This window comes from Prionailurus bengalensis, chromosome C2 (genome assembly GCF_016509475.1).
Source record: "Prionailurus bengalensis isolate Pbe53 chromosome C2, Fcat_Pben_1.1_paternal_pri, whole genome shotgun sequence".
NCBI lineage: Eukaryota > Metazoa > Chordata > Mammalia > Carnivora > Felidae > Prionailurus > Prionailurus bengalensis.
The window spans coordinates 18,240,519-18,265,565 of record NC_057350.1 but is presented as its reverse complement, the minus strand read 5'-3'; the positions used below and the strand labels follow the sequence as shown (position 1 = coordinate 18,265,565).

The 25,047-nt window shown below is 39.6% G+C and overlaps 1 protein-coding gene and 1 non-coding gene across 2 annotated transcripts in view; both read right to left on the bottom strand.

Annotated features, from left to right (window-relative positions):
- CYYR1 (cysteine and tyrosine rich 1) overlaps positions 1-25,047 on the bottom strand; it is a 103,482-nt gene that overhangs the window by 69,829 nt on the left and 8,606 nt on the right. The gene's annotated exons all lie outside the window — the stretch shown is intronic.
- LOC122492479 lies at positions 13,852-13,954 on the bottom strand. Its single transcript, XR_006299664.1, has one exon. It is a non-coding gene; the product is annotated as a U6 spliceosomal RNA (small nuclear RNA).

Here is a 25,047-nt window from a genome sequence, read left to right as displayed (position 1 = left end):
AAGATTGCAAAGTTACTACCTTTTCTGTTATTAACTTCCAACAGACTGAAAAATCAAGGACGTTTGTTGTGCTTTGTAGATCACCACTAAAATAATAATACAAAGAGGTAAGCAAAACAGCCACTTGATAATTAAAAATGAAATTTTAAAAGCAATTTCAATGAACTCAAAATGACAGGAGAAGAGGGCCAGAGGAACACAAAACAAATGGGAAAAACAAAACAAACAGTAACCACGTTGACCTAATCCAGCCACATCAAAAGTTACATTAATTACAAATTAAATACTCCAGTGAAAAGGCAGGGAATTGGTTGGTTAAAAGGCACTATATGCTGTCTGCCTGGAAGTTACTTTAAATAAAAAAAATTCAGTTAGATGTACTCTGAATTCAAAGACTTACTTAAAGGGGCGCCTGGGTGGCTCAATACATTAGGTGTCCCAACTCTTGATTTTGGCTCAGGTCATGATCTCATGGTTCCTGAGTTCAAGCCTTGCAATGGGCTCCCCACTGACAGTGGGGGAGCGGGATTTCCTCTCTCTTTCTCTCAAAAATAAATAAATAAACTTGGAATAAAACTCTCTTAAAGACAGGGAGGAAAACATATAAATACATAAATATTTTCATAATGCTAAAATAAAAATTGAACAGAAGACTTAATATTCAGAAATGCATTTGCACTTAGAAACAAAAAGTTTCAAAATTCACGGGGCAAAAATTCGTAGAATTAAAGGGAGGAACAGACAAATTCACAATTTTGGTTGGACTTTTAACAACTTCTCTCAGGAGTTAATAGAACAACTATATAAGAAGTCAGAAAGAATATAGATCGCCTGAACAGGACTATCAACAACCTTGAATAATTGACGTTTATAGAACACTGCGCCGGGGCGCCTGGGTGGCGCAGTCGGTTAAGCGGCCGACTTCAGCCAGGTCACAATCTCGCGGTCCGCGAGTTCGAGCCCCGCGTCAGGCTCTGGGCTGATGGCTCAGAGCCTGGAGCCTGTTTCCGATTCTGTGTCTCCCTCTCTCTCTGCCCCTTCCCCGTTCATGCTGTGTCTCTCTGTGTCCCAAAAATAAATAAACGTTGAAAAAAAAAAAAAAAAAGAACACTGCACCTAACAAGTGTAGTATACAGCCTTCTTTTCAAATGCACAGGGACCATTCACTAAAGCCACATGTTGGACCAGACACAAATCTTTTCTAAAAAAAAAATTTAACCTTTATTGTTGAGAGAGAGAGAGCGCATGAACATGAGGAGGGGAGAGGCAGAGAGAGAGGGAGACACAGAATCCGAAGCAGGCTCCGGGCTCTGAGCTGTCAGCACAGAGCCCGATGCGGGACTTGAACTCACAAACCGTGAGATCATAACCTGAGCCAAAGTCGGACGCTCAACTGACTGAGCCACCCAGGCGCCCCCACAAATCTTAACAGAGTTTAAAATTTGAAATATTCCAGAGTATGTTCTCCAACCAAAAGAGAACTAAATTAGAAATCAATAATAAAATGATATTAAGTAAGAAAATTTATAAATATCTGGAATTCAAGAAACACACTTCCAAGTAACTGGCGAGTCAAAAAAAGAAGTCATCAAGGAAATTAGAGTACACTTTCATGTCAATGATCATGAAAGTTCATCATAACATTTGTGGGATGTAACTCTATGATGCTTAGAGAGACACTAATACCTTTAAATGGCTATATTAGAAAAGAAGTTATAACACCAGTGATCTAAGCTTCCAACTTAAGAAGCTAGAAAAAGAAGATCAGTGCAAACATAAAATAAATAAGAGGAAATAACCAAGACCAGAAATCAGTGAGTGAGAAAACAACAGAGAACATTAACAAAGCCCAAAGGTAAAAACCAAGGAATGAAGTGCTACATGGAATCTGGGCAAGGGGACTTAAGTCCTCTTTAGCCGAGAGGGCATGTCTGAGAGCCAGGCCACTGTTCTTTACATCCCTGGCCACTCTGCCCAAGAAAAGGAAGCTGCCCACTGCCTCAGGTTTCTCCAAGACTTTCCACAGGGCTCCTTCCAGGAACTAAGCCCACGAGGGCAGGGACTGTGTGGATCCCAGGACCTGGCAGATGTGACTGCTCAAAAAATATTTGTTGAAAGATCACCCTTGCAAACCCATCCTCAAAAAAATTTTTTTCTTCGAAAATATCAATAAGATTGAAAACCTCCTGGATAAGACAGGCCAATTTAAAAAAGAAAGAGAACAAGAATACAAATTAGCAATACTTAGAATAAAAGAAGGTTTATCACTAAAAATCCTACAGATAGTAAAGGATAGTAAGGGAATATTATGAACTTAATAAAATTAAATTTGAAGATTCAGCTGAAAAGAATTTTTTAAAATATATAAATGGAAATGGAAAATTTAAATAGCCTCGTGAATATTAAAAATTAAAATTAAAGTCATTGTTAAAAATATTCCCCCAAATAGAACTGTAGACTCAGATGGCTTCACTGATAAAATTCCATCCAGCCTTTAAGGAAGAAATAAATCAATCTCACAAAATTCTTTCAGCAAATAGAGATGGAAAGAACACATCCTCAGCTGTTATATGAGGTTGGTATAACCCTGAGCACACAACAAGACTTTACAAGGCAATTACAGACCAATTTCCCTCATGAGCATAGATGCAAAAATTCGTGACAAAGTCTTTACCAAATTAAAGTCAGAAACATATAAAAAGATTTTTTAAAAAATCATGACTAAGTAGGGATACTCCCGGGAACGTTAGGGTGGTTTAAAATTGGAAAATCGATATAATTCACATTACAAGAAAGCTAAGCATACGATCATTTCAGGAGAGGCAAAAAAGTATTTGATGAAACTGAACCCACAATCATGAGGAACAGAAGAGAATTTCCTCAATCTGACAAAGAAGATCAATGAAAAAAATTTCAGTTGTCATACTTAATGGATGTTGCTTCTTCCTAAGTTCTGGAGCAAGGCAAAGATATTATAACTTCTGTTCAATATTTCTAGGGCAATGAAGTAAGAAAAAAAAAGCATACACATAAAGGAAGAAGTATAACTCGGTTTGCAGATAATTTTTTACATGGAAAATCCAAACTACTGTACAAAGTAATTACTAGAGGTACTCCGTGAATTTAGTAGGGTGGTATACAGGATTTATATACAATTATATATACAATTATATTTTTATATTCTGCCAGCAAACAGAAAACAAATTTACAAACAATTCCGTGTATTCAAGTGTTAAGAAACAAGTTACTACTTAGGGGTAAATTTAACAAAGGCAAGGACTGAATCATGTTTACCTGTATTTCCACAGTGATGAGCAGAGTTCCTGGCAAACAGAATTTTTTAAATAAAATGTACAATATAAAAATAACGCATTTAATGCATAAATATATAAAATTTAATATTTATTAAATGTGCGCTATAACAGAGATTTAATTAATGTCTTAGGATGTTAGAAATTGTTTTCTCCCTCATCTATCTGTCACGGAATAAGTGTACCAGACACCAAAGATAGCGTCATACGGGGGGCTACACTCCTTCCCTTCCCCACTTGGACCTGAACCACTTTTGCATTCCAGCCAGAGTATATGTACTGAAATTGCACTTATCACCTCTGCCCATGTACCATTGGCTGTAGGTTAGTCACATGGTCACACCCAGCTGCAAGGAGGACTGGGAAATGTAGTGTTTATCCTGGGCAGATATTGTGCTCTGTGAAAATTACATTACTACAGAAAAAGAGAGTGGATACTTGAAGACAATTAATGGTTTCTGGCACACCAATCCTAACCTGGCAGGTACAGTCAACAATGACTTTAATTTTAATATTTTATTGTTCTTCCAGCTACAATACTTTGAAATCATCATTGAGTTTAGAGTTCATTTCTATAAACTCACTCCCTAGAATACAGAGCAAGTTCTATTCAGCTGCTGTATTTGTTTAATCGAATTATATGCAAATTACCACTTTTAATCATTAACACCCTAAAATATGTACTTCTGAGACCCACTGTAAATGCAGAACACTTAAAAAACTGAAAACCTACACTGACCAGGATTTATGAATTACAGGCTAAAACAGAAGTCACAGAATAAGATTTATGCCTGATCAAATTATAGATTTTAGCATACTGACTCATAAATCAGTCCCTAGAATCTCAAGGGCAATGAAAGGATTTATAAATCAAAACTTATTTAGGATTTATTAGCTGAATGTTTATCATAAGAATGCAATGTTTATAAATCTTGTCTGACTTACACAACTAAATTTATAAGCTCTTTGTAGTCAGGGTCCATCTCTGATGACACTTTTGACGGGTATAGATTGTGATGTATACTGGTGATACTTAGGTTACATTGATTAATGACAGGATCAGAAGGAAAGATAATTTTATTAAATTTGCTTAACATTTAAATGGGTTTTAAAGGTTAACTTTGTAATTAAAACATAGCATCTATTTATATATTTTTACTATTATAGACAGATGGGTTTAAATATTTAGAGAATAACATAAATTATAATTTGAGTATAAAATGACACCAAAAGAACAATTTAGCTAAATGGCAAAACCATTTCAGAACAGGTTAAATGTTCCAGAAAACATTAATACGACATTTCTGTACTATGAATTCTGGTCTGTATTTAATTCCTAATTTGGAAAACAATTCTATGTTAAAATTATAAATTTTATTACAAATACAAGATATTTGTACTATTTCAACATACTTTACTTTTAAGGTTCTGTTTTCTCATTTATCACATTCTTTCAGGGTCTCCAGATCTGCCTCCCACCTGGTGAAATGGTATTCTTTAATCTAGCTGACTTCCTCATTTGGTTTTATTTCTCTGCTCAAATACCACATCTCTAGGGCCCACCCACATCGCTCTCAAGTTAAGCTTATTTATTTATTTATTGAAATAAATATTTATATAATTTAGAAATTATATATACATTTATTTATTGAAAGATACTAAGAAGCAACTAGAAGGTAGGGGTGTCTGGGTGGCTCAGTCAGTTAAGCGTCCGACTTCGGCTCAGGTCATGATCTCGCGGTTGGTGAGTTTGAACCCCGCGTTGGGCCCTGTGCTGCCAGCTCGGTGCCTGGAGCTGCTTGGGATTCTGTGTCTCCTTCTCTCGCTCTGCCCCTCCCCCGCTCATGCTCTATCTCTCTCTGTGTCTCTCAATAATAAACAAACGTTAAATTTTTTTTTAAAATTAGATGGACATGGGATGGACCTTGCTACCTTTAGATATTAGAGATTTCCAAAACAAAATAAAGCAGGAAGAAACTGTAACTATTAAAACAAAACGCAATTTCAGTACAGATATGAATAAAACTATGATCTGCTTAGTCTTTTTTAAAAAAATTTTTTAATGTTTATTTATTTTTGAGACAGAGAGAGACAGAGCATGAGCAGGGGAGGGGCAGAGAGAGAGGGAGACACAGAATCTGAAACCGGCTCCAGGCTCTGAGCTGTCAGCACAGAGCCCGATGCGGGGCTCGAACTCATGAACTGTGAGATCATGACGCTTAACCGACTGAGCCACACAGGCACCCCATGCTTAGTCTTTTTTTTTTTAATGTTTATTTATTTTTAGAGAGAGAGAGAGACAGAGTGTGAGTGGGGGAAGGCAGAGAGACAGGGAGACAGAATCTGAAGCAGGTTCCAGCCTCTGAGCTGTGAGCAGCACAAATCCTGACGCTGGGTTTGAACTCATGAACTGCAAGATCATGACCTGAGCCGAAGTCAGATGCTTAACCAACTGAGCCACCCAGGCACCCTTGCTTAGTTTTTAATTTAAGAAAAAGTTAGGATAATATTTCTATGTGCTTTAAGTCTCTTGATTTTTCTTAAAATGTAGTTTTAAAAATACAGTATAAAAATTTATAAATAAAACATAAATACAAAACGACTTTAGGAAATCACTTCCTATTATCGAACAGGTTTGGTTCAATATATCCCCCTCTCCTCATCCCAAGGTCCAATAATTGCATTGATAACAATAATAATAATTAATAATGGTAATAATATAACAGCAACTGATGTTTCTGCTATAACATGATGTATGTAGTCCTGGGTTATGAAAAGTTCTACAATATCATGAATTAAAAATTAAAAGTAATAGGACTACAGAGTATAGACAGGTCAGTTAATCAAAAACCAGCAGTAGGTAGATCAGCGTTTCCTGGAGTCTGAAGCTTGCAGACTTTTGAGGACCCTTTATTTTGCAGAAGATACATTTGATTAACTGACTGACACAACTCAGCAGAACAAATTCCTTTAGGTTTTACTACATTTTGTGGCTGCAAATTCTTTGAGCTCCTTTTCATGTAACAGTAACTCGTAATATCTTTTCCTAGACAGAGAAGAGAAAGATAATGCAGTCTTTCCTCTAACATGATGGATGGGGCTGTTTGATCATTTGGGGGAAGCGTTCCTATACAGAAATGGCTAACAGTTACAGCTATATATGGAAGTGACTATAAACCACATAAATATATACTAAACTTGGAAAAAATATATCCTACAATTCCCGTTACCCCCCAGCTGGTCCCTAAAACGGTACAGCCATTCCAAAGCCCCTGAGGGAGAAGTAATTGAAGTGGAAAGACTGTGGTCTTAAAAGAAACAGTCAAAATATCCTACTTTACAAGTGCTACAAAAATGCACCCCCTTCGATGCAATGAAGGGGCCCACGCAATAAAAAGAAAGCTTCATTAGGGCCACTATAGATTCTACTGAGCTCAGACTGAGTATTCCAGCAACAATAATGGATGCTCAGGAAATAACTTGCCCAGCTCAGGCAGGAAGCTCGCCGTGGCCGGAGGCTGCCTCAGAGGGTATTAAAAAGGCACAGGGGCGCCTGGATGGCTCAGTCGGTTGAGCATCCGACTTCGACTCAGGTTATGATCCTGTGGTTCGTGGGTTCAAGCCCCGCGTCGGGCTCAGTGCTGACAGCGCAGAGCCTGGAGCCTGTTTCGGATTCTGTGCCTGCCCCTCCCCCACTCGGGCTCTATCTCTGTCTCAGAAATAAACCTGGCACAAAAACAGACACATAGACCAACGGAATAGAATAGAAACCCCAGAACTAGACCCACAAACGTATGGCCAACTCATCTTTGACAAAGCAGGAAAGAACATCCAATGGAAAAAAGACAGCCTCTTTAACAAATGGTGCTGGGAGAACTGGACAGCTACATGCAGAAGGTTGAAACTAGACCACTTTCTCACACCATTCACAAAGATAAACTCAAAATGGATAAAGGACCTAAATGTGAGACAGGAAACCATCAAAACCTTAGAGCAGAAAGCAGGAAAAGACCTCTCTGACCTCAGCCGTAGCAATCTCTTACTCGACACATCCCCAAAGGCAAGGGAATTAAAAGCAAAAGTGAATTACTGGGACCTTATGAAGATAAAAAGCTTCTGCACAGCAAAGGAAACAACCAACAAAACTAAAAGGCAACCAACGGAATGGGAAAAGATATTCGCAAATGACATATCGGACAAAGGGCCAGTATCCAAAATCTATAAAGAGCTCACCAAACTCCACACCTGAAAAACAAATAACCCAGTGAAGAAATGGGCAGAAAACATGAATAGACACTTCTCTAAAGAAGACATCCGGATGGCCAACAGGCACATGAAAAGATGTTCAGCGTCGCTCCTTATCAGGGAAATACAAATCAAAACCACACTCAGGTATCACCTCACGCCAGTCAGAGTGACCAAAATGAACAAATCAGGAGACTATAGATGCTGGAGAGGATGTGGAGAAACGGGAACCCTCTTGCACTGTTGGTGGGAATGCAAATTGGTGCAGCCGCTCTGGAAAGCAGTGTGGAGGTTCCTCAGAAAATTAAAAATAGACCTACCCTATGACCCAGCAATAGCACTGCTAGGAATTTATCCAAGGGATACAGGAGTACTGATGCATAGGGCCACTGTACCCCAATGTTCATAGCAGCACTCTCAACAATAGCCAAACTATGGAAAGAGCCTAAATGTCCATCAACTGATGAATGGATAAAGAAATTGTGGTTTGTATACACAATGGAATATTATGTGGCAATGAGAAAAAATGAAATATGGCCTTTTGTAGCAACGTGGATGGAACTGGAGAGTGTGATGCTAAGTGAAATAAGCCATACAGAGAAAGACAGATACCATATGGTCTCACTCTTATGTGGATCCTGAGAAACTTAACAGGAACCCATGGGGGAGGGGAAGGAAAAAAAAAAAGAGGTTAGAATGGGAGAGAGCCAAAGCATAAGAGACTGTTAAAAACTGAGAACAGACTGAGGGTTGATGGGGGGTGGGAGGGAGGAGAGGGTGGGTGATGGGTATTGAGGAGGGCACCTTTTGGGATGAGCACTGGGTGTTGTATGGAAACCAATTTGTCAATAAATTTCATTAAAAAAATAAATAAAAGGTGTACAAAGCTCTGTCTGTTAGCAGAGTGCAACGAAAAAAAAAAAAAGAAATAAATAAACTTTAAAATAAATAAATAAATAAATAGGCACAAAAACCATCAGGTGGAAATGCCAGTTCCCCAGCACTGAGGCAATGCAGACAGAAGCGTAATCTACCCAAAGTCAAGAGCTGAGCAAGGTTGAGGGTACATTTTTTCTAGATGGGGAACCCCAGGTGCAAAGACTCATTTTTATTTTTCTTACAATAGAGCAAGAGAAGGTCTCCCACGTGCAGCATTTAAGCTAAGGGTCTGGGCCTTTCCTGGTGAAGACTGTATTTATATTCCTACGTTTTTGATTCTCTTTGCCAAGGAAAAAATGTTTGAACCAGCACAGTTTCTGTGTTACGCTCATGCCATTACCTGCTTTGCCCAACATGTAGCATATAACTGATAATGATGGAGAAGAAGAGATAGTAGCCAAAAATTATTGAGCACTAGCTCTTGTTGTAAGTGGCCCATAAGTTCAAACTAATCTATTCTTCGTAGCCACCCATGGGACAGATTCTAATATTATCACCATTTTACAATCCGTTACTGTTGGTAACGGTAAAAGCTTTGTAAGAATGACTGCTGTGGGCTTACCAAGAAGTCATTGGTCATTCCTTCTATTCAATTACTTTGATCAAACCTAAGTAAATCTTTATAGCCTTTTATTTTCAATAAAAATACTCCTGGAAACACTTACTGTAGTTATTTGAACTGTCTTTGTTAGGTCTGCATAAAGGCAAAGAAGTTATGGTTCGTTATATGACAATTCGATTCTATTTCTTAATTTGATAACTAAACAGGATAGTAGAGTCCAAAATGAAATGTACTTTGGTATAGTTAACTTAGACTAGTGTAGCCCAAGGGCTATTTGTTGGTTAATAAAAATATAGATTTCTGGCTCCCATTTTGGACCTACTGAACCTGAATTTCTACATTAGGTCCTAGGAAAATGTAGTTTTAACAAGCACTCTCAGGTGATTCTGATGCATACTGAAGTTTAGGAACCTCTAATTTAAACTAATGTAGGGGCGCCCGAGTGGCTCAGTCAGTTAGGGGACTGACTTCGGCTCAGGTCATGACTTCAGCTCAGGTTTGTGGGCTGGAGCCCTGCGTCGGGCTCTGTGCGGACAGCTCAGAGCCTGGAGCCTGCTTTGGATTCTGTGTGTGCCTCTCTCTACTCCTCCCCTGCTCATGCTCTGTCTCCCTCTGTCTCTCAAAAACAAATAAGTGTTAAAAAATTAAAAATAAATAAACTAATGTAAATGCTGTGAAATCTCTACTTTCCTATGAACAGACATAATTAATGTCTGGTGTTTACAACTGCAGGGCATTTAAAAGCTTGGGTGTGATTTACGAAATGGATAAATACGTTTTTGTTTCTTGCATGCTAATATAGCCTTAAAAGCGTTATTTGAAATAAATGACGCAGCACGGGGGGAAAAAAAAACCTACAAAGTTGTGCAGGTCTTTAAATCATACTATCGATTAATGGAAACACCTGGGGGTTAGTCTTCCTAATAGCATAATCTGAAAAGTAGAACAGATTTTACTGGCTTTGGATAAATCATTTCAGGATAAGCTCTTTTCCCTCATGAACTACTTTCTTCCTGCACCAGGAAAGGAATGAATTTTGGGGTCTTGCAGTTCCTGGTGAGTTCTCCTTTCTCATAAATATTTAGATTAGAAGAGAAAAGCCAAGGGGCGCCTGGGTGGCGCAGTCGGTTAAGCGTCCGACTTCAGCCAGGTCACGATCTCGCGGTCCGCGAGTTCGAGCCCCGCGTCGGGCTCTGGGCTGATGGCTCAGAGCCTGGAGCCTGTTTCTGATTCTGTGTCTCCCTCTCTCTCTGCCCCTCCCCCGTTCATGCTCTGTCTCTCTCTGTCCCAAAAATAAATAAACGTTGAAAAAAAAAAATTTAAAAAAAAAGAAGAGAAAAGCCAAGATCATTCTTTTAAATAGTTTAATGAATTTTTTTTTAAATGTATGAACATAGTTGGGAAAGCCTGCCACTGATTAGATTCTTGGTTTTAATAGTCTATTCTTTTCCCTTCTGAAATTCTCTTCTACGTTTCATGAAGTAATGTATTTCTCTTAATAAGCCTAAGTTGAAATTCATTATTGTAGTCACTTTTACCACAAAATTCAATTATCAATTCTCTTCATTTTCTGTTGCTTGTGTCTTTATCTTCTTTTCACGTCACCTGCAGGGCACTCTGTCTATCTGGTACTTTTTTCCCCCCTTTAATGTTTATTTATTTTTGAGAGAGAGAGAGAAAGAGAGACATACACACAGAACGTGAGCAGGGGAAGAGCCGAGAGAGAGGGAGACACAGACTCTGAAGCAGGCTCCAGGCTCTGAACTGTCAGCACAGAGCCTGATGTGGGGTTTGAACTCACGAACCGTGAGATCGTGACCTGAAGTCGGATGCTTAACTGACTGAGCCACCCAGGTGCCCCTGCATCTGGTACCATTAAATTAATATCTCTGCCATCACTGCAACGGGTTTTTGGTGCACCACACGTGTGGGCTACCTCCTTAAATATCTCATTTCCTAGTTGAGGTGATTACACATAAAAATGCCAGGAATTGCCAAGTTTTAGGTTGGTTTAGAATTAGAATACAGTAACTCTAAGCTTCCATGGTATTATCTACAATTCGCTGCCATGACTCATAATTAAAAAGAAAAAAGATGAACAAAGGGAAAATGCAAATAATTTCATCTAACCCTGTATGTACGTCAAGAGACACACACTGCTCTCTCCTAAGATGCGCTTCAGCAACAAATAATGAGTCTATTTGCTGTTTACAGAAACCAAACATCAACAGTTTGAATTTCTCTTTTTGATTGTTATGTCTTCTTGATCGATGGACCCTTTTCTCACTGTGCAATATCACTTTTTATCTCTGGTAATACTTTCTGCTCTGGACTTTACTTTGTCTCACACTCATGGAGCCACACTAGCTTTCTTTTGGTTCAAGTTTGCACGGTCTGTATTTTCTCTAGCCTTTTACTTTTTTTTTTCTTTTCATGGCTTGATAGCTCATTTCCCCCCTCCCCTGCTGTATTGAGAGATAATTAATTTAAAAATTGCGTAGATTTAAGGTATACAACCTGATTATTCAATATTTTCATATATTGTAAACTAATCACGACAATCAAGGTAATCAACATATCCCTCATCTCACAGTTACCTTTTTCTTTTGTGTGTGTGTGTTGAGAAAAATGTAAGATCTATGCCTTTAGCAATCACACAATAGAGTATTGCTAACTATAATCACATGGTTACACAGCAGATCTCCAGGACTTAATTCATCTTGTACACCTGAAACTTTGTACCCCTTGACCAACATCTCCCCATTTTCCCTCCTCCCATTCTTTTAAGCTACCTATATCATTGTAGTTGAAGTATCAGGTAGACAGGACACATTTCTGTCAGTTAAAAACAAAATCCATTCTCTGTCCTTTAGTTGATGTGTTTTGACCACCCATGTAATTACTGATACGTTTGGTCTATCACGTATTATTTACGTTCTGTTTTATACTTTAGCTGGAAGGCGGAACCTCACTGTCTTACAGATCCCTTAATCTCGCCACGTTATGCTATGGTTGTGTTATGCATAGCATTTCCCTCCACTGACAACACAAACCTACAATGTGTATGTTTCTGCATCCAACAGTCTAACATATTTTAAAGGACTCAAAAGGGGAAAATTACGCTATTATATTTACCCAAATACATGCCAATTTTGTACTCTTCTTTCCTTTCTGATATTGCAAGTTTCCTTCCGGCATCATTTGCATTCTTTCTGAAGTTCCTTTAGCAATCCTTTTGGATCAGGTCTGACTGCTAAATATTTTCTTAGTTTTTCTAAACCTGCAAATGTCTTGGGGCACCTGGGTGGCTCAGTTGGTTAAGTGTTGAACTTCAGCTCGGGTCATGATCTCACCGTTCATGAATCTGAGCCGCTGGTCCGGCTCTGTGCTGACAGCTCAGAGCCTGGAGCCTGCTTCGGATTCTGTATCTCCCTATCTTTCTGCTCCCCCACCCCCCCCCCCACTCTTTCTTAAAATAAGTAAATAGACTTTTAAAAAATCTGAAAATATCTTTATTTCACTTTTATTCCGGAAGGATATTTTTGCTGGTTATAGAAGTGTGGACTCATCTTTCTGTCCTTTCATCACATAAATCACATCACAAAATGTTGACACTTTGTCCTCCATGGTTTCTGATGACAAATGTGGACTCCTTCAAATCGTAGCTCTTCAGGAGGTAATTTGTTGCTTATTTTTTTAGCTTCTTTCAAGATCTTATTTTCTTTACTTCTCAGTAGTTTGATTAGGATGTGTCTGGTATGGATTTCTTTAAGTTTCGCCTCTTGGGAGTCGGTTGAATTTTCTTGAATATGTGGTTTCTCTCACCAAACTTGGGAAGTTTTAAGCATCGTGGTCCTGTTTTCTTGGACTCTGTGACATCAACGCTAGACTTTTCCCTGAGACTCTGTTCTTTTCTTCTTCTTCAATATTTTTTCTCTCTGTTGCTCAGATTGAGTAATTTCTACTACTCTGTCCCCAAGTTCACGTATGCTTTACTCTGCTACCGAGCCCATCCCGTGAATCTTTTAAACCTTAGCTCCTGAATTTCTTTTGTTCTGAAATTACCCTTTGGTTCTTCAGGTTTCCTATTTCCTTCTTTTTTCTGTTTCAGTCTTCTCATGAATTTCAAGTAGTGTTTGTCCTTACTTTTTGGGTCCTATTCATCATAGCTGCTTTAGAGGCTCTGTCAGAGAATTCCAACATGCCTGTTGCTTAATGACTGTTTGCCTTTCGAGTTAAGATTCCTTGTTTGTTTGTTTGTTTGTTTGTTTGTATGCTGGGTGCTTTTGAATTGTATCCTGGACTTTGAGTCTTATGCTATGAGGATTTTGGTGTGAAGTGTATGGAGAATTCTGAGATTTTTGTTTCAGCAGGCGACCAACCAGTTTCAACTTAGACCATAAGCTTCAGTCAGACTGCTGGTTGTGGTTTTGTTTTTTTTTTTTTTTCAACGTTTTATTTATTTTTTTGGGACAGAGAGAGACAGAGCATGAACGGGGGAGGGGCAGAGAGAGAGGGACACACAGAATCGGAAACAGGCTCCAGGCTCTGAGCCATCAGCCCAGAGCCTGACACGGGGCTCGAACTCCCGGACCGCGAGATTGTGACCTGGCTGAAGTCGGACGCTTAACTGACTGCGCCACCCAGGCGCCCCGAGGTTGTGGTTTTAATGTGAGTTCCATTTCCAGAGCCTTTGCAGTCAGGTTTGGATCTAGTTGCTAGCTGCCTAGCCTGTGTTCAGCTCTCAAGTTCTGTGTATACCGTTTAGGGTTGGATCCAAGCATTAAAAAAAAAAAAAAAATGAAACGCTGCACAAATTTGCATGCCATCCTCACACAGGGCCTTGCTAATCTCCGTATAGTTCCCATTTTAGTACGTGTGCAGCCAAAGCGAGCACAAAGATCTCACCGGTACTTTCTGGTTCCCTGGGACAACACTTGCAGTTCTCTGGTCAAAAAATGGGCTTTATTTACCTTGCCCTCTGCGCGTTTCTACAAATGGGCTCATAGCCAGGGTGGACCCCAGGAGGACAAAGACAGAAGAAAAGCAGGGGGATTTGCCCCATCGTCCTGGTATAACATCACTCTGATCAGAAAGGAAGATTCCCCTTTCTTGGAATGTTAGGCTCCTGCTGCTGCCATCACCCCTGGCCCTGTTGCAGCAACCAAAGGATCACTTGGGAGCTACGCAAGAGAGCAGAGCAAAGAAAAAATATCGGGGTATTTTCCCCCACGGTCTTCCGGCACGCGGAGTCCTGGGTTACTTAGCTGGAGAGATTCTGCTGTATCTACTTGACTGTCCGTGTACGCTACTTCTGTGTTTTGGGCTACGTTTAGTCCAGAGTGGAGTAAACAGAGGGGGAAGAAACCACTGGTAAACTCATGGCTACTTAGGCAGTACTTTTAATTTTGGTCTTGTTCCCCAATCTGTTTGCTACTGTTTACTTTCCATACACCTGAGAAAGGGCTTTTCCTGTATCCCACCCCAATTCTATAGCTGCATTCAGCGGGAGGCAGAGAGTGGAGCGCACTTTCTGTGTCTCCCCCAGAACTGGAGCCAATCCTGGCCATGAAAGGTAGTGAGATGAAACGATGGTACCACAAACGCGAAGCAAAATATACAGCATGTGCAATAAGCTGGCTGTTTCAAGCCAACAAACTGAGTACACAGGAACTCATTTTAGGACTGATAGACCTCAGCTGATCCTTGCCATGATCAATGGCTTTTTACTCAGCATAGCATCTGGCATTTACTCGTTACCACCGAAAATATTTTCAATCTGGCGATGTGGCAAATGTAGGTTATGTACAATATCATCAGAGGCAAGTCATTGCCTTTTTAATTTTTGTCTTTTAAGCACTAACTTACTGCTGATTAAGACATTTTTTAAAAAGCCTAATCAGGGCATTTCTAAGCTTTTACATGCAAAGGCACACTCAGATCTATAGAGTACTGTGATCACTGTTGGAATGGTCAGCAGTTAATGTCTATCTATTTTTGAGAGAGAGAGAGAGACAGAGAGAGGGAGAGTGAACAAGCTGGGGAGGGGGAGAGAGAGAGACACACATAGACACACACACAGAATCTCAAGCAGGCTCCAGGCTCGGAGATGTCAGCACAGAGCCCGGCGCCGGGCTCGAACCCACGAACTGAGAGATCATGACCTGAACCGAAGTCGGACACTCAACCAACTGAGCCACCCACGTGCCCCTAAGTGGTCAGCAGGTAGAACACGTTTTTTGTGTATTAATTACTGACATGTCATCCACAGAGATGAACCAGACTTATGTACAATATACATTTCTGAAAAATTGTGAATAAAATAAATTTTGAAAGGGGAATTAATTGGAACCCTATAAGGAATAGTTTAGTAAAACAAATCATTGCCTCCCCGATATTTGCTATTACCTGTGTGCTTTTTTAATAAATCAGGTTTATATATTTTTATTTGGACTTCCTTACCCCAGTGTTGAGTTGGCTTCTCTGATTCATAGGTCAGCCTAGGGCAACACAGAGCGTTTGTCTATTGTATGCACATGACTTTCTGGGCTGTATTACGCTTTTAGCAATTGCTGGGCGGCAGAACACTGTGCTTAATTAGTAGATTTTGTGGTTAAGAGATGGTAATCACGTTTGATTAAAAAGGTCATTTATTTCATTCAAGGCTGAGGGTGCTTTCCTGAGGACAGAAGCCTATGTTTTGGCCTGGAGGACCAAGGAGGTCTTACACCCAAAGTGGCACTCACTTTGCAGATCAGTCGTGGATTTCTGAATGACCTTGGAGAAGTCACTTTGCTTCTCTCTTCTCAACTCCAGAGATTTGCAAAGCCCGATGTTTTCGTTAATGACAGGAAAATGTGCACAGTTCTTCTAAATGTTTTTTTTTAAGGTTATTTATTTTGAGAGAGAGAGAGAGAGAGAGAGCAAGCAGGGGAGTGGCAGAGAAACAGAGGGGACAGAGGATCCGAAGCAGGATCTATGCTGACAGTAGAGAGACGATGCGAGGATCCAACTCACAAACCATGAGATCACGACCTGAGCCGAAGTCGAATGCTCAACCCACTAAGCCACCCAGGCGCCCCTTTCTAAATGCTTTTAATAACAAATATATCCTTTAGCTAAATTCTGAGAGGTAGGCAAGTTGTTACTACTGTTCCCTCTTTACAAATTAATAAACCCAGGCTTGGTGACATTAGGAGAATAAAGTTTGCAGAGCATAAGAGCAAGAGAAACTCAAATGCATTTTTTGTGAATCCAAACATTCTTGGTCTTTCTTCTACAAGTTCCTATCACTAAGACTTCTATCAGTTAATAAGAGAAATCACAAAGAATTGTTTTCTGTTGAATTCCACCTGGCAAAGGGCGAAGAGGTCTATTTGCTTAATGTAAGGATACGTATTGCTCAGGATTGCAATTGTCAAGTGGAGTTTTCACCACTAACTTGATACATTTAAGTATTTCTTCACGTATAATACTTCAGAGGTTGACCTTATATTGTTCCTGGTGTCTGCAGAGAAAGAATGTTGTATCAACGTTGCGCAGGTGATTATTTGCAACCACAGGCGGCACTTACTTTTTGCAAAATGCAGCGCAGGGAGATACAGTTCTGCCCACCTTTTTTAACAGCCTGAATTCATACAGAGTATGTTTGGAGTCATTTGTCATGTTTTGCTCTATTTTTGGCAGATTGGTACAGGGGCATTAAAAAAAAGCATTCTTGTTACGTGTCAGATCTTTCTTCTTCCTCTTCCCTTACAAATGAATACTGAAACTACAAATTCCATTTGTCTCTGAGTTACTACGGGTTAAACGGTCGAGGCTTTCACCCGTGGCCCTTTCGGTTGGAATCTTCTTACGCTTTATGAGGTTATCACTGCCCTCTGAAATTTTCATCAGCTATGGGTGTGTTCATCCTAACATTTTGTAGGCGGGAGACATGGGTTCTGGCCCGTAGCTGCCCACCAGAACTCGCCCAGGATAATCCCGTAAAAAGCACCGTGTGTGCCCAATTCGTCCCTCCTCACTTTTGTCAGCAAAACATTTTATCTCCCCAAATTATGCACGTGACTCAAGTCGCAAGGAGGCTGTTCCCTTAGTAATCATGGGCTGGCATCCTGGAAGGAGCACATTCACTCCAGAGATGTGACAAGAGGTCAAATCGTCATAATCAAATCGGTCTTCAAAGTCTGATCCCTATCATCTGATTATAATTTATCCTAAACGGTGTGAGTAGAAACTGATGCGTGGTTACATAGAGACCATTCCATTCATGACACCTGATTTATACTGCAGGAAAAGAAATTCTCTGAAATCAATAACATTTCCGAATTTGTTTTGTATTTATCCAGGTGATACATATTTGTGTAGAACCCACAATATATCCGGTTCTTCGGGAGCACATGAAGGACTGACCTGCATTTAAACAATCCATTATGGGGGCGCCTGGGTGGCTCGGTCAGGTAAGCATCTAACTCTTGATTTCGGCTCAGGTCATGATCTTGCGTTTCGTGGGTTCAAGCCCCACGTTGGGCTCCTTGCTGTCAGCATGGGGCTTGCTTGGGATTCTCTCTCTCTCCCTCTCTCTCCCTCTCTGCCTCTCCCCCAATCTGTGCCTCTCTCTCAAAAATAAATAAAAACTTAAAAAGAAAAAAAACAGCTCATTATGGATCATTCAGTTGGTTCCACCCCTGTACCTTTGATGGTAAACGGCCACACTGGCTTCTTACCCTCTCAGGGTCTAGAGTATGGAAGGGCAGAAAGACAATTTTGGAACCTGAGCTAAGCGATAAATAATAACAGAGTAGAGAAAGGATAATGTTATGGCAGCACAAGGGAGGGAATTTAATCCAGATGTTAGGGGTAAAAAAGCGCCCTCCCCAAAGTACGGTGTCTAGGTCTCCATAAGGTCTTACAGCAATAAGTAGTGTCTACTCATCCCTTTTGAAATCTTCAGATCTTCCGGAACCAGTGGGGAGTGGCAGTAAGACATCGAGCACACACAATTTTAAGTGCCAGCTCATTACACGGTAGCTGTATAAAATTAGAGAGATTACCCAGCTCTGAGCTTAACTTCCTCATCTGTACAGACAGGGAATAACAATACCTCGGTCATGAGGGCCATTCTAAAGATTAATAAACTAATATATTTTTAATTTAATTAATTTAATTTAAACTAATATATTTTAGATAATAAAACATAAAAAGCACATAGGAGAAAATAAGGACATTTAGGGTCCCCACCACGGGAGGTATAGTCAGGCTGATTAGTGAAGAACACATCGATTTACACAGAGGCGAAGGAATATCGAAGGGATAGAAAACACTCTAAGGGAGGCTGAAATAGATGTAGAACACTTTTCAAAAGATTGATTAAATATAGAAAGGGAAGAACTCACAGTGTATTCCCGAATCTCCCCGGGGCTCTCTGGTTGGCTTGCTGTTCTCTTTCATACACCTCTCTCTACACCTTTTTCAACCAGCACCTCTAGGCTTTGTCCTCTCAAATCTATCTGTGCCTGCTCTAGGCTTCCCACGGAGTTCACATTAGTCCATTTCACCATTTGAAGACCCACTGAATTGAGCCCATAGGCTATAAAGTCTATTACCGCTGCTCCCCTACTGGCCCGCCACTCAACATATTAAAAACGGAATTAATTCCCCTCTCGGAACCTTCTTGAATATTTCCTATTAGTTCCAGCACACCATCCGCTTGTTCTTTCTTTTAGCCCCAGTCACTAGCCCCGCATGCCAGCAGTCCTCCAGTCCTAATCTCTTCTACCGTTTCATTCCATAGGTTAGGACGTTGGCAAGTCACGCCAGCCTCCTCTACCCAAGTGTGCTTGGAGGCTGGGCTGCATCGACAGCCCATCGGAGGTGGTGAAAATTGCAGAATTTCGGGTCTTACCCCACAGCTACCAAACCAGAATCTGCATGATAACGAGGGGCTGTTGAGGCTTATAATAAGAAATCTATATTTGGCCCTCCTTCTGTTTCTGGCACAGAGCTCCCCAGATGCTTGAAATTTCCTAAAGGTGTCTTTTGTTAGGTTCACGAGGTGACTTTTGGAAAGCATCTGAGGATGAGGGCTGGTGGCCAGGGCAACCAACCGGGTAATAAGGGATGGAAAACTTTCAGTCCCACCCACCCACCTCTGGGGAGGGGAGTGGGGCTGGAGATTGAGTCCAATCATGCCTCTGGAATGAAGCTCCCATCAAACCCCCAAAGGACAGAGTTTGGAGAGTTTCCTGGTTGGTGAACACACAGAGAGTTGGGGACAACAGATTGCTAGGGGGACACAGAAGCTCGGAGTCTTCTCCCCAGGCCTTGCCCTTTGCACTCTTCCATCTTGCTGTTCCTGAGTTGGATCCTTTTATAACCAAGTAAAATGTTTCTCTGGGTTCTGCGGGTCACTCCAACAAATTCATCAATCTGTAGCTGGTTGGTCAGAAGCACAGGTGGCCACCTGGACTTGCCCCTGATGGTTGAAGTGGAAGGATGTCTTGTACGATGGAGGCCTTCACCTCTGGGATCTGAGGCTCTCTCCACACGGTAGCAGAATTGAGTTCATTGCCCAACGGTGTCTAGGCGACCAACTTGTCCCAGTTTGCCAAGGGCTGTCTCCATTGTGGCACTGAAAATTCTGCACTCCAGGAAATCCCTCAGTCCTGGGAAATCCTCAAATTCATGTATACCCTTCGCTCCCTCAGATATTTACACATTTACCACATGCCCATGTCTCCTAAGTAATGCACAGAATTATTTTATGTGTTTAACTTCACACAAATAGTATGTTTTGCACAGTCTATTTCTGTTAGCTCTTTTTCACATAGCATTACCAGTTTTGAGATTTACTATAGTGATGCATTAACATGCACAGATTTTTTTTAAGCTTATTTATTTATTTTTTAGAGAGACTGAGACAGCATGAGCGGGGGAGAGGCAGAGAGAGAGAGAGGGAGACAGGGAATGCCAAGAAGTCTCCGTGCTGCCAGCACAGGGCCCCACCCAGGGCTTGAACTCACAAAACCATGAGATCCTAACCTGAGCCGAAACCAAGAGTCAGATGCTTAACCGAATGAGCCACCCAGGTGCCCCAATATGCACGGATTCACTGTAATTTCTGTATCCCGTTCCATTGTATGAATATACTGGATCCATTTTCTTCTGATGGAAATTGAGGTTGCTTCCAATGTTTTGCTAGTTTAACACGTCTGCCAATATTATAAATCTTGTTGCATATTTCGGAAATTTGTAGGGAATATACGTGGAAGAGGAATCGCTAACCTCCAAAGTATGCCCACGTTCATCTTTACTGTACTTGGTCAAATTGCTCCCCAAGTGCTAATGACAGGTGACGTTCTTTCCCCAGCAATGTGAGCTCCGTTCACCTTGGCTCATGCGGCTCAGTGAACAGCGGCTCATGTCACACTGAACAGCACTGCCAGCCTGAGGGGTGTGAGTGGTATTTCATCTCCCAGCTTTGGCTCACTGGGTAGAGCATCTTCTATACATTTATTGCCCTTCCACTTCTCTGCTCTCTTATTTTTTTTTGTGCACGCACATTGGTCATGTGGATTAAAGGTTAAGACTAAGAGATACACACTGCCTGTCACAAAATAAAGAAGTCATGGGGATGAAAATCTTTTTAAAAAGTATACAGTTAATTGGTTTTTAGTTTTAGTAGTTGTACTTGTGTTTTTACCTTTTATTTGAGAACTCTTTCCTATCCTGATACCATAATGTCATTCTCTCCCTTTTTTAAAAGCGATAAATGTTGGCTTCTTGCATTTATATAATTAATCCAATAGGAACGAATAGACTTCTGGGTGCGGTGTGACAGAGTGAGCAAATTTAATGTTTACCCATATGGATAGCTAATGCACCATTTATTAAATAACCCACCCACCTCCACTGGTCTGTAAGGCCATCTGTTTTCTGTCAAAGCCCAATATATATATGAGTCAATTTCTAAGTTCTATATTCTATTGGTTTACCTGTAAACCAATATCACACAATTTATTTACTATAACTTTATCATAAATCTTGATGTCTCCAAGGCATGTCTTCTCACTTTGTTCTTCTTCATCTCTTTTTTTCTTACACCCTTTGCTATCCCATGAAAACGTTACACTCAGTCTATCAAACTCAGCAACAACAAAAAGAATGGTCTTGTGGGTTGTGATTAGAATTCCACTGAATTTACATACAGTTCAGGAAGAACTGACATATACCAATATTGATATCCTTACAATATTCACATCTAATATTTGATAGATCTTTTCATTTCTGTAGCTTTCTCTTCTCTCAAAAATTTTATATATTTATATTACTCCATAAATGCCATGCATATACTATTACTGGATCTCTGACTAGGTATCTTATCATTTTTGATGTTATAAATGAGATTTGGGTACACACATACATATTACATTGTCTGAATGTTGCTGATATAGAGGGATGCACTAATTTTTGTACGCTGAGCTTATATACGGCAATCTTGGTGAATTCTCATTCATTTTTATAGTCTGAAGAGTACAGGCAATCATAGCATTAATAAATAACAACTTAGCTCCCCCCTATCCAATTCTTATCACCTCTTTTTAACTTGTCTTGTTAGTTACACTGACCAGGATGCTGAATAGAAGCCCTAGATGCCAGCTTGCCTTACGGGTGGCTTTAAAGGGAAAGGTGATATATAATATTGTACCACTAAGTCTGGGGTTTGACGTAGGGTTTTTTTGTTTTTTGGAGGTTTTTCTTTTTTGAGATATTTATAAGGTGAAGAGACTTTCCTCTGTATTCTTAGTTTGCTAAATCTTTTCTTTTAACTCCAAGTGAGCGATGCATTATATCAATTGCTTTTCTTTTCGAGGTTAATCTTAGAATTACTCTCCTTCAAGAAGCTTTCCTAGAACCCTCAAACCGGACTAAAAGCTTCTCTTCCCTAATTCCACTGCATTTTGCACTTTCCCCAGTAGATTAAACTATCTCTTTATAGGTCTATGCTCCCCAGTAGCTTATAAATAATTCAAGGGCAAGAACCATGTTTGGTTCAAGGCTCTATCCCCCAGAACCTGGTGTAGAACACAGAATCTCTGTCTACATATTGATAGATACAAATTCCTGAGAACATGTTCTAGAAACTTCATCCATTTCTTTCTAAACACAAATTATGTTTCTGACATTGAAGCTTAATTTACAGAGGCAATTACGATGAAGTAGAATGTAAGATTTGACAGAGAAGAGTTTTAGATTTCTAGATGTTTATTGTATAAACATCTTTATAAAATAACCCATAAAATAGAAATGTCTTCTGAGACACACTGACGTTATTCTTAATCAAACAAAATTTGTTACTACGTTTGAAGCCAAATTCATATTTGTTTTAACATTATATTAATTATTTGTCTTTGTGTCATACTAAAGGTAAGACCCTGCCCCCTCACCCCACCAACTTTGGCTTGCTCAGTAAGCACCTTTCAGAGTTGTTTTTCTCATATCTAAGTACTAAGAATATTTTATTTTAATTAATTTAAATGATGTTCCCAATACCAAAGGGCCTTTCAAAATACATTATGTCCCAGTCAGTATTTGAAGAGCCCACGTGTTTTATTCAGAACGTTCAGCTACTTAATGAGCATACACTTCAAATGCCATTTGAAAATATGAAACCTTTATCTTTTAGCTCGGTTTTGCTTTCATGCGTAACATGGTTCTAAAATCACAGTGGTGATATTTATTAGCTGTCTTTGCAAAACTGTGGGCAATACATCTTTCACATTTCATTGAGGAGAAAAGAAACTTAATCCCACCAGGATCTCCATTATTAGTTCTTCCTCTTGATTTTTTTCCCCACGGGGATTTTGTGTTGGCCAGATGGTGCTCTGAGGAATCCCTCGACAGAGCTGTATTTTACAGAGGCATACTGGAAAAGCAAATATCTATTTCTGAATAAAAGGATTAAATCTTATATCTTGTTATCGGGCTCACTAAGTCCATCCTAGGCATTATTGGGCTCCTATTCGACACCAGACAATACTTTTTTTTACTCACATAGCAGTTTCCCTTCACGTCCAGTAAAGTTTTTACTTTATTCCATTACTGACAGTAATTAGCCACTCAAGTGCACCCTCTATCCCCTTGAATTCTTCCAATGCTAAAGAGTACTCTACAAACCACGTCTTTATGCTGGATCCTGTCCCTCAGGCATGTCAATTAAACTTCATCAGCAGCAAAAAAATTGAAATATCCCTTTCCATATTCATCACAGATATTTATTTTTCACGGGGAAGAGTGGCTAAATGAAATGTTTGAGAATCATTTTGATGAGAAATTGTTTACTTCTTGAGTTGACCCAATTCTCATTTTCAAGCACAGTGAGGCTTTTAATCTTCAGGTAATTACCCTCATGATGACAAAAAGTCTCAAAAAGGGAGAAATAATTCCAAGGTCACGTATCCTGTCATAAGTTGTTCTAAATAGCGCAACATCTCAAAGTGTTTATTCCAAATCCTTTCTTTATGGCATAAATAAAATAATGTCCATTTGGTACCCTTCTCACCCATGTTCTTTGTCATAGTAGTATCTAAGAGTATGTCATTTCTATATAAAACCAGCTATCTTAATCAAGAAAAATAATACATTATTTTGTTTCAGTTTTGTTAAGCATGACCACTAAAAGTATGTGCAGGTAAGGACCTATCTTTTGTCTTCCCTACTTATTCGTATGTTGTATTTAAAGTTTAACCTTCCTTCTACAGCATCATTGAATAACATGGGTTTTCTCAAACTGACCAGTTCCATTCTTATATCTTTGCCTTTGTAAGTGACAGTCTCTCTCTGGAATGTACCTCCCTTTCTTGGCTGTCCATTTATATAAATATCTTTCAATACTCTGATCCAATTTCATGTTTATGAGACTTTCCCTAAACATTTCTTTCCAAACACTACACACAAAGACTTGGCTGTTTTCTCTCTTCCTGGCCCTCCAATAACACTTGATAGATGAATTCACTGCATCAGAATTAAATGTTCTTCACTTTCTTCTCTTATGAGATTGTGAGATCCTAGAGGTCAAGGTATATCATTTATTCATCCTTGGATCCCAGAACCTAGCTCAGTACTGCTAGAGTAATTAATGAGCACTCAATATGTATTTGTAAATAACTGATTACATAGCATATGCTGACTTCTGTGAAAACATTCTTAAATTCTGGAAAATGGCACTATTTTTCTATATTGAACTTAGTATGTGTGACCATAATGATCAAAAATAAATATGCTATTTAAAATAGACTTACTGTGGGGATCATTTTGCAATATGTACAAATATTGAATCAATATGTTGCACACCTGAAACTAACATAATGTTATATGCCGACTATACTCCAATTAAAAAGTAGATATGCCATTTTAAAAGTTGAATTTTTAAAATTTTTCAGGAGACACATGTAAAATTAAAAATTCCTGACTGAAGGGGGGTGCCTGGGTGGCTCAGTCGGTTAAGCGTCCAACTCTTGATTTCAGCTCAGGTCACGATCTCATAGTTTGTGAGTTCAAGCCCCGTGTCAGGCTCTGTGCTGACAGTGTGGACCTTGTTTGGAATTTTCTTTGCTTCTACCCCACCCATGTTCTCCCTCTCTCCCTCTCTCTGAAAATAAATAAATAAACTTTAAAAAATTCCTAACTGAAAAAAGAAAAAAATGTGGGGATGTAGAATCTAAATTTATTTGTCAAAATTAACTCATATTTAGAATGTAAAATGTCTAAAAACAAGGGACCTGAGTAATGTAAGTAAGGCTTTTCAACTAGAAGGTAAATTTAGCTCTTGGGATCTCTTTACAAATGAACCTTAGTGGTTCATTTGTAAAACAGAAAAGGGAGTTGAAGGAAACAGAGTTAGGGCTGAACACTTCTCTCTGATTATTTTAGAGGGGCCTCAGCGATGAGGATTGACTGCACATTACCTTACCGATTTGTGAACGGTTTAGA